The sequence below is a fragment of the Microcaecilia unicolor genome, chromosome 7 (assembly GCF_901765095.1).
Source record: "Microcaecilia unicolor chromosome 7, aMicUni1.1, whole genome shotgun sequence".
Lineage (NCBI taxonomy): Eukaryota > Metazoa > Chordata > Amphibia > Gymnophiona > Siphonopidae > Microcaecilia > Microcaecilia unicolor.
The window spans coordinates 52,677,014-52,693,220 of NC_044037.1; the positions used below are offsets into that span (position 1 = coordinate 52,677,014).

A 16,207-nucleotide genomic window follows, 5' to 3' on the forward strand; every position below is an offset into this window, starting at 1 on the left:
ATGCTCATGTTCAGTACCACAAGGGGAGAAAATATAAACTAAAATATTAGGACAAGTATTGAATCCTGAGGAATAGCACAAATTAGCTCAGCAGCTGACTTACGTTGCAATGATATGAATCCCCTTAGGACAATGCTACTTGCTCACATTAAACGTCATCTACCATTTGGATGCCCAGTCTCCCAGTCTTATAAAGTCGTCTTGCAGTTTTTTCACAATTCTCTTGTGATTTAACAGCATTGAATAACTTTATGTCATCAGCAAATTTAATTACCTCACTAGTTACTCCCATCTCTAGATCATTTATAAATATGTTAAAAAGTAGAAGTCCCAGCACAGACCCCTGGGGAACCCCACTATCTACCCTTCTCCATTGAGAATTCTGACCATTTAACTCTACTCTCTGTTTTCTATCTTTTAACCAGCTGTTAATCCACAATAGGACATTACCTCCTATGCTATGACTTTCTAACTGTCTTTGTATTTGCATATGAAAGAAATTAGACACACTGTTTATAGAATAGGGCATAAATCTCTTATGCATGCCACATCAAGGGGTCCTTTTACTAAGCTGCGGAAAAAAGGGTCCTGCACTAGCGGTGGTGGCCATTTTTGCTGTGCGCTGAGGCCCTTTTTACTGCAGTGGATAAAAAGACTGAAAAAAGACATGGCCATGTGATAGGATTGACCTTACCACGTGAGCAGGTTGGGGGGGGGGGGGGGGGAAGCCCTTACCATCACCCACTGAGGTGGTGGTAAGGGCGCCTGGATTAACCCAGCAGTAACCAGGCAATGCGAACACTGTCCGATTATGGCCAGGTAACCCCTGCAGAAATATTTTTCAAATTTTTCTGCTAGCACCAGAAATGCTGTGAACTGGGGGAGGAACTACCATTGGCGTCCATGTTGGGCCAGAAGTAGTTCTGGAATGGCGAGTGGTAAGCCTACGTTGGGCTTACCACCGCTTAGTAAAAGAGCCTCTGAATTAGCATCAATTAGTGCTTGTTAATGCCAGTTATTGATATTTATCACCAACTAAGTGCCAATTAATTATGTTACATGCTCAACTGGACCTATTTTATAACTGTGTACCCAACTGCGTGTCTAATTTTGGGCCCCATTTCTAGAATTAGGGGGAACATGTGTTAAAGTGTGTTAATGTGTGCTAATATAGTGACACCTTATATTAACTTGAGTCTCAGTGCCAGTGGTACATTTTGTGGATGCAGATTACTTCATTCCCTGGCAGGGAATTTGTAGAATCATTCTCCAGCAATTAACTTTACCCATAAAAAATGTTTTCCAAAAGAAGCTATGCAAAAATATTCAAAGAATGCTCACAGAAAGCTAAATATTCAGATAAGGAAATGGGCATTGTTTTAGTCTCCAAGAACACATTTCTGCCTGCCCATTAAATTTAGAGTAACTTACTATGACTAATAGCAATAAAATATTGATGCAGATTAATCTCCGACCATGAACAGCTGCAGTGAATCACAAGTGTCAAAGGTCCCTAACTCTAGAAACGGTTATTACCAGATGCAAAACATTACTCTTACAGCTCAAAATCCTGACAGTAGGTTTGAACAACAACAAAAAACAAATTGGCAGATGAATGGCCAATGTTTACTTGTTCTGGTGCATTTTAATTATTTTATCTTTATGACATTAAAGTTTGTCAGCTGTCTCTATGCTCAATAAGTTTCATGGTAAAATGAAGGACTTCTCCTAACGGTGACAAATCAGCACAAAGAGAACCATTTGCGAAGAGTTTGTGACGTGACTGGCCAATGATGGCTTAGCTGAGCGCTCTCCCAGATTACTGTGTTACTGGTTACAGCAGGAGATGGTTTTCTCATTACACAGACCTCAGTTCCTCTATGGCTTGGTAATGTTGCATTTTGGAATTTTCATTCTTCCAGCTTCCACAGTCTTACAATGACAGTATGTCATGACATTGGAGCCGACTCTGTGGGTGCTGTGGGTGCTTGAGCACCCCCAATATTGAGAAAATTCCTTTTATGTGTCCAGGGAGGGGTTATTTCCATTGGGCTTAGCACCCCCAATAATTTTGAAAAGTTGGCTCCTATGTGTCATGAAGTACTGAGTTGTGGAGCTTTTGCTGATCTGACATTTCAGGAGAGGTATCCTACTCAAAGCCTGAATTATGCTGCCCAGGCAGAAACTTAAAATGCATCAAGGGAGACTGACAAAGTTTGGCAAAGGGGACCTCACCGGGTGTTACTGATGGACAAGGATGGCGAGAAAAGAGTTATGAGCCAAGGTCTGAACAATTTGCAGGGACAGGAGAAAAGTGGGTAAGTTCATGCTTTTTAACTACACCCTCTCTCTGTCCTGCTCTTAACCATCTCTTTACAATTCTTTATCACTGCTGACTCACAGAGAGACCGTAAAATATTACAACTTACAGAAAAGGGAACTAACCACAGAAATAAAAGTGGATTTTGTTAAACTGATTCCAGTTGCTAGGCAGTGACTAACAGAACACTGGCAGTTACTCAGTTTTGTTTTTAGAAATTAAGGTTTACTTCTCGTGTTCAATGCTTTTTCTTAATGCAGTGCTAAGAAACATTTTGTCTGATAAAAATACAATTTCAAAATTAATCCTAAATAGAAAGGATGCTTTGTTTTCAGGGCAGGATTAACTCTTTAGTGGGACCCATTCCAACAAGGACATTGGTTCCACATTGTAAGACTGACACATTTTTAAACCTCTACAGATATGGCCCTGCAGAAGAAACCTGGTAGAGGAGGAAGATAATGAACAAGGGCTGGGGAGGATAGACCTCTGCTGACAGCTGTGACTATCCTCCTCCTCCACTCTATGCTCTGCCAAGAGCTGACCTATAAGGGACAAGAAGGGAAGGGGAAGTGACTTTGATATACAGCCTTTCTGTGGTTACAATCAAAGTGGTTTTACATATTACATACAGGTACTTATTTTGTATCTGGGACAATAGAGGGTTAAGGATAAAATAAATCTGCCTAGGGATAGGGTTACCCGGACATGTCCTTTTTTTTTAGGACATGGCCGGGCAACTGGGCAGGTTTTGCCAGCCTGCCCGTTTGTCCAGATTTACAGAGAAACGGGCAGGCTGGCGGGCGGGCCTAATGGTTTCCTATCCCCTCCCCTTACCTTACTCTACTGCCCTGGTGCTCTAGTGACCTCTTCGGGGCAGGAAAGAGCCCCCTCTTTCCTGCCTGGAGTGCTGCCCTGCATTCTCTTCCCCTTGCAATGCTGACAGTCCCGGCACTGATTCAAAATGGCCGCCGAGAGTTGAAGCAGCCTCGCGAGACTTCTGTGTCCTCTTTTTGGGAGGACCAAATATGGTAACCCTACCTAGGGAACCACTGAATTAGCACGTTGGAGAGGACCCCTCCTAAATGATTGGGCTGTAAGGACATACCTAGTTTTCCTATGCCTTAATCTGCCCTGTTTGTTATTCTTTTTAGGTATACCTCAGTTTGAAAAGGTGACACAAGTTTAGAGCTTAAAAGTAGACTCTGGCAGAAGGTTAGGAAAACACATCAGTACTGATTCTCACAGAGGTGGAAAATAACCTCTGCAAAACTGACAAAGAAATAAAGCATATTACAGAAAACATACCCTGTTCAGACAACGAACAACTTTGAACAGTCTAGAAAGTTCAAACAGTTCAACTTTCTCAGAGCTAAAAAATTAATTTGTCCAATGTAGTATATCATAAGTGTGCACAATGGTTAATTGAATATAGGAGCAATATAAATCAGCTTTTGGTTATATAAACCAGAATAACTCATAAAATTGGACAGTATGTAAAGGGGTTCATTTTCAAAACAGAAAAATGTCCAAAAAAAGGGCACAAAGCAGCAGATCTACTTTTTCTTTTTCTTTTTTTGCAAAAAGGTCCAAATTGCTTTTTTAAAACTCATTTTAAAGATGTTTTTCTATGCAGTTTGTTGAAATCTCAAGGGAGCAAGTGAGACTGGGTGTGAGTCTGTCTGTGAGAGAGAAACTGTGTGTGAGAATGAGAGTGTGTGCCAGGGGCCCTCCTCCTCCTCCTTCCCCTCTCCCTCCCAGTTTCAGGGTCCATCCCCCGTCCCTCCCTCCCAGTTTCAGGGTCCAGGTGCCCCCCTTTTGTCCGATGTGCACAGAGAGATAGAGTGTGATAGACAGACAGTGTGTCAGAAAGAGTGTATGTGAGAGACAGAGAGTGAGTGTGTGCCCCAACCCCCCTCTCTCAGTGCCCCCCTTCCCCCTCTCTCAGGGCCCTCCTTCCCCCCCCCCCCCCCCAGGGCCCCAACTTCTTTTTAATTGAGCACCTGACACGCTCCTCACCTGCTGCACGTCTTGCCCGCTCCTCACGTCCTGCCCACTCCTCAGCCCTACCTCCGTGAAGGGGAGCTTCGGCCATGCTAGCTGGGCCGACGCTCCAACACCACACTCCTCACCCTGATTGCTACACCGGCCATCATGGCGGCGCTGGTGTGGCACTCTTGCCACTGCTGCAGTTTGGAGCGCCAGCCATTTTGGCAGCGCCGGCGCTCCAAGGATAGCGCTTCTCTTCCGGGCGCGGGGCCCAGGAACTCTTGCCACACCTCCGATGCTCCGGTTTGGCCACTTGCATCCTGGCTCCACCTCCTCCGGCTGGCTGGCATATCTGTATCTCCCTTGCCTGCTGATTCCAGCCTGCCTTGGATTGTGTTGTCGTTGAAGCTCCGCCTCCGTCCCCGCCCCTGTGTTCTGCCCCTATTGCCCCTCCTCCTCCGGCTCTGACGTCAGTCTGATCTACGGAGCCTAGCAGACCAAGGAGCCACGGTCTCAGTCAGCAAGACGAATAGAACGTCGGAGGTGAGAATTATTATATAGGATGGAAGTAGATGTTCTGTTTCTTTTTACAGTGAGTATTAGTTTGCCGGATTGTTTCCGGCCTGGAGATGACATCAGACGTTGCCATCACGCATGCTTAGTCACTTCCGGCCACGAAAGCACATAAATAGGAACTTCTGATGATTCAGTTAAGTGTTTCATTTTCAAAATATTTTGGCGCAGTGCATATTTGTTTATAGAGAGCGGCAGTTTTGTTCCGGGTCCCTGACGAAGGTCGTCTCGAAACCCTGTAGCGTCGGACACAGACGGACTCCGCCAGCTACAGCTACAGCGTCAGAAACAGTGGCGAAGAAAACATTACAACGCCTGAGAAGTAGCAGCTGCCGAGTGTAGTGCACACACTCGGCAGCACTAAGATAAGTGCGCCTTTCTTTAAGAACATTTTCTTAATGAGCTCTTCTTCATACAATTTATATACTTCTACTACTATTTATCATTATATATGCTCCCTATTGAATCAGTAATGGATACACACAGAGATTAGCCCTGCATAGTTGTTAGTACTTAAGGTTTTAGGAGGTTATTGGCCTCTGGGCACAGGTATGACTGTATTGGAATGACCCTTTGGGGTGGCTAGAAACTTGGCCATCCACTTGTTAAGCTTCCTCCTAGTCTGGTCAACGGCCGCATGTGACCGCTCCCCTCGCCACACCGTGCGCGGTATAATATCAGACCAGACCAACCGCAATTGTGGGTATGAGGATGCCAATTGTAACATATCGTGTTGCATTTTTTTTTTAAAGTGCTAGATCATTGCCCCCTAGATGCACAATCAGGACTTGAGGGGGGGGGGGGGGGGGGGGGGTGAGAGTTCAATCTCCATACCAAGGTTGGCAGCAACTGTGCCTAAATAAGTAGATCAGTATATGAATGCCAGTAGATGAGTCAACAAACATTGTCAATGCAGGAACTATTGTTTTTTGAGACACATATGAGTTTAGCCTAACATCCTAAAATTACATTTTTCTTATGATCTTGTGTAAAATAAATGTGATTATACTATGATCTATGTACCACTGCCGTGACTATAAGAAGAAAAAATGAAAAAAATTGTTTAATGAGGGGCGAATGTTTATGTAAGTGTATAAGTGTAGGGGAGAGTTAATATCTCTTAATACTTTTAAAGATTAGGATAGGGATAGAGAGCGTTTGTTATCTTTATAGGTAATATATAATTGCCACGTCTTTGTTGTGGCCATCACTTTATTGGATCGGGAGCATGTGTTTGCTCACTGTTGTTCGTTTGAACACATGGGAGATTTTCAATGATAGAGAAACCCATCCACCCTCTAGGAATAGCCTTAAACTTTGAGTGGGCATTCTGCTTAGGTAAGCCTTATCTCTGAGAATTTCTCCTTTTGACACAAATATTTATATACACATACAGATATTTTTTGTTTATTAGAGATTGTACGAAGCTCTCTACCTATACCCTTTTGGTGTTTTTTAAGAAAGTTCTAAAAAAAACAAACCTGGTTTGTAACATGATTGATTGATTGTTTGTTACCAGTGGTATATTGGGGGATTATATATTTTAGTTATCAGTTGGGCACAAGCATTTACACCAACGTTTCGCAGGCATAAGTGCTTGCCCCCAAAGTTAGGGGGAAGAAGCATGCTATGATAGTATTCTGTAAAGGGCACTCTGAGGGGTGCCATTTACTGAACCTGGCCCTATGCCAGTTACAGGCACCCTTACAGAATCGTGCTTAGGTGCCTGTGAGGGAGTCTATAGGACATGGCCACTTCCCCTTAAGAATACTCCCTCACAGTGTCAGAACTACCTTAAGGTCCATAGCCCTGCTCAAGGGGGAAGTGACACAGGGAGGGTGGAGCCAGAAGAGCGGGAACTAAGAAGCATAAAAGCTAGGGGCACGGCCAGGTTAAGGAGGCCCAGAGGGAAGCAGTGACACCCAATCGCATTTGCCTCCACTACCTATGTGTGAATTGCAACCCTGACAGTCAGGTAGGCCCAGTTCCACTGAGGACCTTGAAGAACTATATGCTTGATCCAGCCAGGGGTTGGCTGGTGACTGTTGTTGACTAGAAACTCAAGTATTACGTAGAATGCAGGGACAGGACCACGGGAGGACCTTTTGCTTACACCTAAGGACTATTTTGTGTTATTTTCCCCTTGCCTGTGAAGTTAACAGGACTCCCATACCTAGCACCCTTAATAAAGTACTATCATTTTGATGACCTTTACTGCTGTGTGGCTCCAGTCTATCTTGGTTCCAGGGCCTGCCCGTGTTCATGTTACCACAGTGCCCTGCTGGCACTTTCATGTGTAAAATGCTAGTGTTCTGTACTTTAACATGCAAGGTGCCCAGTCACAGAATTGCCCTTCACATGCACATAATTATACATGTGTTTGTGGTGGCCAATCTTCAGAAACTCAATTTCCATCTATAAAACCTCATTTTATGTGTGGAAATAACTTTGAAATTGCCCACAGAGTTTGCAGCAATACAGTACTAATACAAAATCTTTCCTGACTAGTGATCCATAAATATATTCCTTAAGAAAGAGGCATAATATCTCCCCCCAGCCTCAATAGGCCACATTCCAGTTTTCTGTATTTGATCATGCTCTTGTCAATGAACTGCAGTGACATGAGTTGCAGAATATCATTGGCTAATCCTGCTTTTAGGGTGGGATATTTTGTAAACAGTCTCAGATGTACTTAACTTTCCAAAAGTTCTGGATTTTGTGAAAATGTACAAACTGTCTCTGTGAAACTCTTTCATTCCCCCCTTCCTCTCCCAAATTTTCTTGCACCATAACTGAACACAGATCTAAATTTTATCAGGAATATGCTGAATTGTAGTGAATTCTGAAACACCTTATTCATTCTTAGGGGTCCTTTTACTAAGCTGCAGTAAACGCTAACACATGATTACTGCAGGCTAAAGTCCACATACTGCGGGGTGTGCTCAGTTTTTGGATTGGCACACACTAAAAAATAGAATTTATTTTTTAGCGCTGGGGGCATTCCTGGGGGCAGAGAGTAGGCATGTTCTTTGTTAATTGGTTAGCATAGCTACATTGCCGCACGCTAACCGATTAGCACTTGGTTGGCGCGTAAGCCATTAATGCCTAGAAAATAGGTGTCAGTAAGGGCTGTCATGGTAATAGCCACATGCTAACGGTGAAATTTGTGTATTTTATTTATTTATTGCATTTTTATCCCACATTTTCCCACCTCTTTGCAGGCTCAATGTGGCTTACAATACTTCATGAATGGTGGAATTACATTAGAAGATAGCCATGAATATGAATATTGGAAAATGGGGCTGTTTTACCACTGCGCTAAAAGTGGCCTCAGTACAGCAAAAAGACTCATGCTGGGGATAATGTGGACCACTTTTTAATGCAGTTTAGTAAAAGGGCCTCTTACCCCCGTTTACTAAGATGCACTAGAGGCTGCCGTGTGCGAATGCTGACACAGCCCGATGCTGACACAGCCCGTTTACTTTGAATGGGCTGTGTCAGCATTGCTGTGCAGCTTAGTAAACAAAGGGGGGGGGGGGGTTAGTTTGTGCAATAATATTTTATTGCTTATGCTATCAATTATTCTTCACTCCTCACCAAAAATTCGTACTAATTCATAACATGGAAAAGAGAAACTCATTATAAAGAGGCCTTCCAAATGGTTTTGAATATCACTGTTTGTATTGATCTTGTGATGTCCAGGTGTTGTTTTATTGTTAATAAAATATTGTTAACATCTTTTCTTCTCATGTGCAACTTTCTTTAAATTTAGTCACCTTACTTTCTAACTCCTCTTACTCTCTTACCTATCTATATGTTCCATCTTTGCTTATAACCTTCACTGTCAATTAAAATGTACTATTGTCTATTGTGTTGGCATTGTGAGTAGTATACTACTACTTTCAGGCTTATTTTCGAAAAAGAAGGGCGCCCATCTTCCGACACAAATCGGGAGATGGGCGTCCTTCTCTCAGGGTCGCCCAAATCGGTACAATTGAAAGCCGATTTTGGGAGTCCTCAACTGCTTTCCGTCGCGGGGATGACCAAAGTTCACAGGGACGTGTCGGCACCGTAGCGAACGCGGGACTGGGGCGTGATTAAGAGATGGGCGACCTCGGCCGATAATGGAAAAAAGAAGAGCATCCCTGACGAGCACTTGGCCGACTTGGTCCCTTTTTGTTCATGACCAAGCCTCAAAAAGGTGCCCCAACTGACCAGATGACCACCGGAGGGAATCGGGGATCACCTCCTCTTACTACCCCAGTGGTCAGCAACCCCCTCCCACTCTAAAAAAAAACTTAAAATTTTTTTTGCCAGCCTCAACTGTCATACCCAGCTCCATGACAGCAGTATGCAGGTCCGTTGAGCAGTTTTAGTGGGTGCAGTGCACTTCAGGCAGGTGGACCCAGGCCCATCCCCCCTACCTGTTACACTTGTGGTGGTAAATGTGAGCCTTCCAAAACCCACCTGAAACCCACTGTACCCACATGTAGGTGCCCCCCCTTCACCCCTTAGGGCTATGGTAGTGGTGTATAGTTGTGTGGAGTGGGATTTGGAGGGGTTTGGGGGGGGGGCTCAGCACCCAAGGTAAGGGAGCTATGCACCTGGGAGCAATTTGTGAAGTCCACTGCAGTGCCTCCTAGGGTGCTCGGTTGGTGTCCTTGCATGTCAGGGGGACCAGTGCACTATGAATTCTGTCCTTGGTTTCCATTATGGCTGAAAACCGGGGACCACCATCTCTAAGGTCAATCATCTCAACATTTAGGTCGACCATCTCTAAGGTTGAGATTTGGGCGTCCCCGACCGTATTATCGAAACGAAAGATGGACGCTCATCTTGTTTCGATAATACGGGTTTCCCCTCCCCTTCGTGGGGCCGTCCTGCGAGGACGCCCTCATGAAGACTTGGGCGCCCCGTTCGATTATGCCCCTCCACGTATTGTTATTTGAATATTTTTACTGTTGTAATTGCCTATTGCTCATGTTTGATTTATTCTTACTGTACACCGCCTTGAATGAATACCTTCAAAAAGGTGGTAAATAAATCCTAATAAATAAATAAATACTAGGATTCAATGAGAGTCTATTTCAGGGTAGCTGCTGATATAGCAGAAATAGTAGCAGAAAGTTTCTATATGGATGTGGATTTTTTGACATAAATATTTGAAAACACATTCCTGCTGTTTGCTTGTTAAGCAATTCCTGAACATCTTTACAATGCTGTGACATTTTATAAGTCAGAGAGTACTGTGACCTGCTACTTGAGAATTGTTAGTACAGTGGCTGAATAAGAACATCTGGGTCAGAAGAGCCCTGACAGAGTTGATTTGGTTCAAAATTTGTGATCAGTGACTGTAAACTTTTATGTGGCAATCATGTGAAATTTTGCCAGTGCTAATTTGTTAGACAAAATTAATTCCTGGTAGAAAACGCACTGTCATAGGTAGACGGAAGTCAAAGATAATGCTACACACAGTCCCGTTTCCTGTGATACCACAGCTACAGAAATTGTGGTAAAATGTACTTTTACTACAATATCGCAAGACATTCTTTTTTCACCAATGCTTTCACTGATTCTGCAGCCACAGCTTTAACTTTCTGATCCATTCCCTGATTTTCTCCCCTCTTAATCCTTCCAACACTTCTCCTTCTCATCACTGGACCTCTTGACTCTCTCTCTGAATTTTTCTCGCACTGCTCTACTTGCTGTCCCAGTTCCATCTCTTTATTTTCTCTATTCCTGACCAACTGTCCTGTCACCCGTCACTAATGAGGTTCATTGTAAACAGAGACATATGTAGAAGAGTTGCATAATAAACTGGAATGGATAAAAGAAGGCATGAAAGGAAGGATAAGGGAAATTGGAAGGAGAAGAAAGGAGGAATAGGAAACTAGAAGGGAGGAATGAGAAAGGAGTGGAGTGAAAAGAATGCTGGAACGAAAATTATATATGTAAGAAAGGGAGGTGAGAAAAGTGAGGGCAAAAATGGAAAGAGGGCAGACTGGATGGAAAAGAAAAACCTGCAGAAGAGCCTAGGTAGATACAGGCCCGTGCCAAGGGTCTATGCCGCCCCCCCGCAGACGAACTGTTGGCGCCCCCCCCCCCCAGCAGAAGAACAGTTGGCGCGCGCGCGCCCCTCTCCCCCCCCCCATGAAGATGATCGCTGCGCGCCCTGGGGGCCTTTAAATCTTTTACTTGCAGTCACAGCAGCGTCTGTGAAAGCGGAGCGCTGCCGACGTCTCCCTTCCCTTTGCGCTCTTGGTTCCCTCAGTGTCCGCCTTCTTCTGACGTCAGAAGAAGGCGGGACACTGAGGGAACCAACGAGTGTAAGGGAAGGGAGACGTCGGCAGCGCTCCGTTTTCACCGACGCTGCTGCGACTGCAAGTAAAAGATTTAAAGGCCTCAGCGGCGCGGGGCGAGGGTAAGCACTGCGGCGGCGCCCTCCAGAGGTGGGCGCCCTCCTGCGGTGCTTACCCCGCTTACCGCATCGGCACGGCCCTGGTAGATAAGAGGAAATAGGGAATCTGTAGGAAAGGAAGAGACAGCAGGGGAAAGAAACAAAAATGAGAAAAAGAAAATGAAAAGTGAAGAATATAAGGTGAAAGACAATTAAATTAGACATGCAATAGATATATAAGAGCATTAGAACATAAGAATTGCCATACTGGGTCAGACCAATGGTCCATCTAGCCCAGTATCCTGCTTCCAACAGTAGCCAAACCAGGTCATAAGTACCTGGCAGAAACATAAATAGTAGCAGCATTCCATGCAACCAATCCCGGGGCAAGCAAGGAACCAAGGAACAACTTCTTTTGCTGCAATTTATATATGCTAAATTTAAATGCATAGGCCTTTAGACATGTTCTCATGTGTAAATAGCAGCTTTGACACTGTTGGTTGACATACATGTGTAAAAGCTATTTTAGAAAGGGGCTATTTACATGTTGTGATGCTCACTATGTACAAGTTGCTAGGAAATATGGTAAAGATGGGCAGATGGATTGGTTTTGGGGGGACTTAACACATCAATATGAATTCCCCATTTAAATAGGGGAATCCACGTTGACCCACAAACCAGTAGGTGTCGACATTTACACCTGCCCCCCAAGCATGAATAAATGCCTGCTCTAAAGATCAGGTGCTGATGCTGAGATCTGCCCCCCAATCACACCCCCTCCAGTGCCATCAGAACCCCACCAACCCCCTCATGCCCTTATTTGGCAGCCTCACCCCTTCCAGAAGTATCATAGGATTACCAAGTTTAAAGTTTAAGGGCCCTGTTTACTAAGGTGCGCTAGCGTTTTTAGTGTGCCCATTTCCCCACCTACAACCACTCCCCTGCTTGCCTGCATGCGTTAAAATTTAACTGCTGTGCAGTACAGAATGCACGTGGAGGGGCATAATCGAAAGTGGCGCCTAAGTTTTCCTAAGGATGTCATCGCAAGACGTCCCGGCAAAGGGGCGGGGAAACCCATATTATTGAAACAAGATGGGCGGCAATCTTTCGTTTCGATAATACGGTCAGGGACACCCAAATCACGAAATTTAGGTCGACCTTAGAGATGGTCGTCCTTAGACATGGTCGTCCCTGATTTTCGGCCACAATGGAAACCGAGGACGCCCATCTCAGAAACGACCAAATCCAAGCCCTTTGGTTGTGGGAGGAGCCAGCATTCATAGTGCACTGGTCCCCCTGACATGCCAGGACACCAACCGGGCACCCTAGGGGGCACTGCAGTGGACTTCAGAAATTGCTACAGGTGCATAGCTCCCTTACCTTGTGTGTTGAGCCCCCCAATCCCCACCAAAAACCCACTCCCCACAACTGTACACCAGTACCATAGCCCTTACGAGTGAAGGGGGGCACCTACATGTGGGTACAGTGGGTTTCTAGTGGGTTTTGAAGGGCTCACATTTACCACCACAAGTGTAACAGGTAGGGGGGATGGGCCTGGGTCCGCCTGCCTGAAGTGCACTGCACCCACTAAAACTGCTCCAGAGACCTGCGTACTGCTGTCATGGAGCTGGGTATGACATTTGAGGCTGGCAAAAAATATTAAAAAAGATGTTTTTTGAGGTTGGGAGGGGTTGGTGACCACTGGGGGAGTATGGGGAGGTCATCCTCGATTCCCTCCGGTGGTCATCTGGTTGGTTCGGGCACCTTTTTGAGGCTTGGTCGTAACAAAAAATGGACCAAGTAAAGTCGTCCAAGTGCTCGTCAGGGACGCCCTTCTTTTTTCCATTATCGGTCGAGGATACCCATGTGTTAGTCACACCCCAGTCCCACCTTTGCTACGCTTCCGATACGCCCCCGTGAACTTTGGTCATCCCCGCTACGGAAAGCAGTTGAGGACGCCTAAAATCGGCTTTCGATTATGCTGATTTGGGCGACCCTGAGAGAAGGACGCCCATCTTCCGATTTGTGTCGAAAGATAGGTGCCCTTCTCTTTCGAAAATAAGCCTGTTAGTGATTTGCATGTGTAAATTCTAATTATTGTCAATTAGTGCTCATTATTGCTTGTTAAGTGCTGTTAACAATGCCGATTGGCTTGTTAAGCCAATTAAATTACGTGCTATAATATGGGTGAAAATAAATATGAAGAAGAAAAGGAGAAAATCTTGGAGAATATCAATATCACCACTACAAACCAACATAGTAGTTGTTAAACTTGGAATAAAGCAACCAAATTGATGTTTGTGGTACAAATCTCAGTCATTGATATGATTCTCCCTTTCTTGTGCAAGTGCTCAGTGCTCCATGCAAACTCCAAGATGTTTCTGTCCCACATATGTTAGTACTCAAAATTAATAACATAACATTGAGTGTTCTTTTGGTTTGTCTCACAAATTTATTTTAATGACATTTTTTGTACAAATTGATTGAACATGCATGCAATCGAGTTTACACACACTAAAATGTTTGAGGAACACAAACAAATCAAATACACCCTACCAAATGCACATCCATAGTAGAAACACACCACATACAATATAAATCTGAATAACTATAAAACAAAGCAAATGCTGTTGTTCTTCACCAGTCATATTCTCAACTAGCGATCAAGCAAAAGACAGATTACCTGACCATAATCTGGCTGCAGTCATTATCCAGATGAAGTTAGTCTGATTTAGACTGACCCACAAGTAAAGATTCTATCCGAACATAGTAGACTTGCTTGGATTTGAATAGCTAAACACAAGTCAAAATTTTTAAGAGAGCTCCACTACCGGATTTTTAGCAGGGTCACAGAAAGACTGAACCGGGCCCGGGACAGGGTTGCCGCCCCCTCCCCAGATCATGCCCCCGCCCCGCCAATCGTCACTCCCCCCCCCAGATCGCTGCCCAATTGAAATACCTTGTTGACTGTTAGGGATCCTGAGGCCCCGCCAACAGAAGACGTCTACCTCCAACGCTGCTCTTCTGCTGATTGCCTGCCCCTGCGGCTGCTTTTCCTCTCAGGGCATGCTCAGTTTCAATACCGAGCATGTGCGCCTGAGAGGAAAAGCAGTCACTCAGCCTGGAGGTGCTACTCCGGGTACTCCCCAGCCTCCACGGTTGGCCCAGCAGCGACACTGGAGTTTTCTCTCTCCTGCTCCTGTCGGGATGTGATCACTTGAGTCCTGTCCGGAGCAGGAGAGAGAGAGAGAGAGAGACCCTGGCGCCGGGCCTGGGGAAGTTTGCCCCCCCCCCCTCAGCGGCCCTGATTTTTAGTGTGAGGCAGGTTTAACTTTGATACAAGTTGGGCTATATTTTGGCAAGAACTGGCTCCATAGAAGTTGAAGGAGACACTGTTGCTGGAGGATATTGTGAAAACTGTTAGCATAACTAAGGTTGATGGAGGAAAAGTCCATAGATCATTATTAAGGTTTTTGTAAATGCTGGTCATTGTGTGCTAATGTAGACTGGGATATTCAATGTCAGGGCATATTCAGAAATCAGCACTAAATATCCAGGTCATCAGCAGCCACCAAAAGCTATCCAGGTGTCACCAATATTCAGTGTCAGTACCCAGATAACTATCTGGGCAATTAGGAAAGCTATTTATACAGTCCAACCTGCAGGACCAGCCTTGCACTAGGCACATTAGGCATCTACCTAGGGCAGAAGAATTTGAGGGTCAGTGGCATGGGTCTTGTGCACAAGAGAACCTTCCCCCTCTTCCCTTGCCAGGCCTGCCAGCCGCTACCTCCTCCCAGGCTGGTTCAAAGCTTAATGAAGAGTAAGCACTGTGTGAGCCCTGTAAGCACCAGCCCATGCTTAAGCACTGCCATATTCTGCTCCCCTCCAAGGTAGATTTCCTGTCGAAGGGGGGCAGGCCTGAACTTACAGGGCCTGCCTAGCACTCACTCTTTTTTAAAATTTGGGCTGGCCCAGGAGGAGGTGGGGGCAGTGTCAGCAGCAGCCCAGAAGTGGAGAAGGAAGAAGAGGAGAAACTGGACAAGGGATGAATGTACGAAAGGGAAAGAAATGCTGGTCAACTTGGACAAGGGGTTAAAAGGGAAGGAATTATGCTGAACACCTTCTGGGGTTCTGGGGGAGGGGACAGTAGAGAAGGGAAGGAGAGATGCTGGCCACTTGGGGAGTTGCTCCTACTGAATATTAACCGGACAGAAAATGACAGCAGATAAAGACCATCTGGCCTATCTAGTCTGCCATCCACATCAGCTACTAAGCTCTACAAGCCTTTCCTCTTCCTCAGAGATCCTTGGGGAAACTCCACTGCTTACCCTGTGTTTGGAATGGAGGAATAGCCTAATGGTTAATTAAGAAGCCTGAGACCCAGAAGAACCAGAAGGTTTGATTCCTACTGCCACTCCGAGGCCCTGATGACCAAATCCACCCCCCTTCCTCCGCTGTTCTAAACAGCGTTGAAAATTAGCCCCGGAACCATGCGGGGGATTAAAATCCTCATGATCAAAACTAATAGCATACAAATGTATGCATGCTATTAGTTTTGATAATTGGGGAGCTTCTTTGATCATTGTGCCTTGGACTTGGGCATGCATCCAAGTTACAATCCTCCTGCAGAAGTTGTTTGACAGGTCTGGGCTGTCACAAAAAAAAGGCCCGGACTTGCCAAACAGGAGGTCCCTCTGCCCCCCTCACGCAAGGGGCTGGAGGTATGCTAAACCTCCAGCCCCAAACCCATCTGGATGTTTCCCTGGTGACCAAGTGACATTCTCCCCCCTACTCCCCCAGACACTGGACCTCCAGCCCCCTGACACCCCCTCAACACAAGGGCACCGGGGGGGCTAGAGATCCGGTGGACCTGTAGCCCTCTTAACCCCTCTAACACCAAAACAAGTCCCTGGTGGCCCACCCTT

The 16,207-nt window shown here is 45.4% G+C and overlaps 1 protein-coding gene across 1 annotated transcript in view; it reads left to right on the forward strand.

Annotated features, from left to right (window-relative positions):
* The first annotated feature begins 2,117 nt into the window (after window positions 1-2,117).
* The window catches only part of LPAR4 (lysophosphatidic acid receptor 4), an 82,602-nt gene continuing 68,512 nt past the window's right edge, over window positions 2,118-16,207 (forward strand). Inside the window, exon 1 of the mRNA XM_030210156.1 lies at window positions 2,118-2,318. The gene's annotated coding sequence lies outside the window, so the exon portion shown is untranslated. The remainder of the gene's footprint in view (window positions 2,319-16,207) is intronic.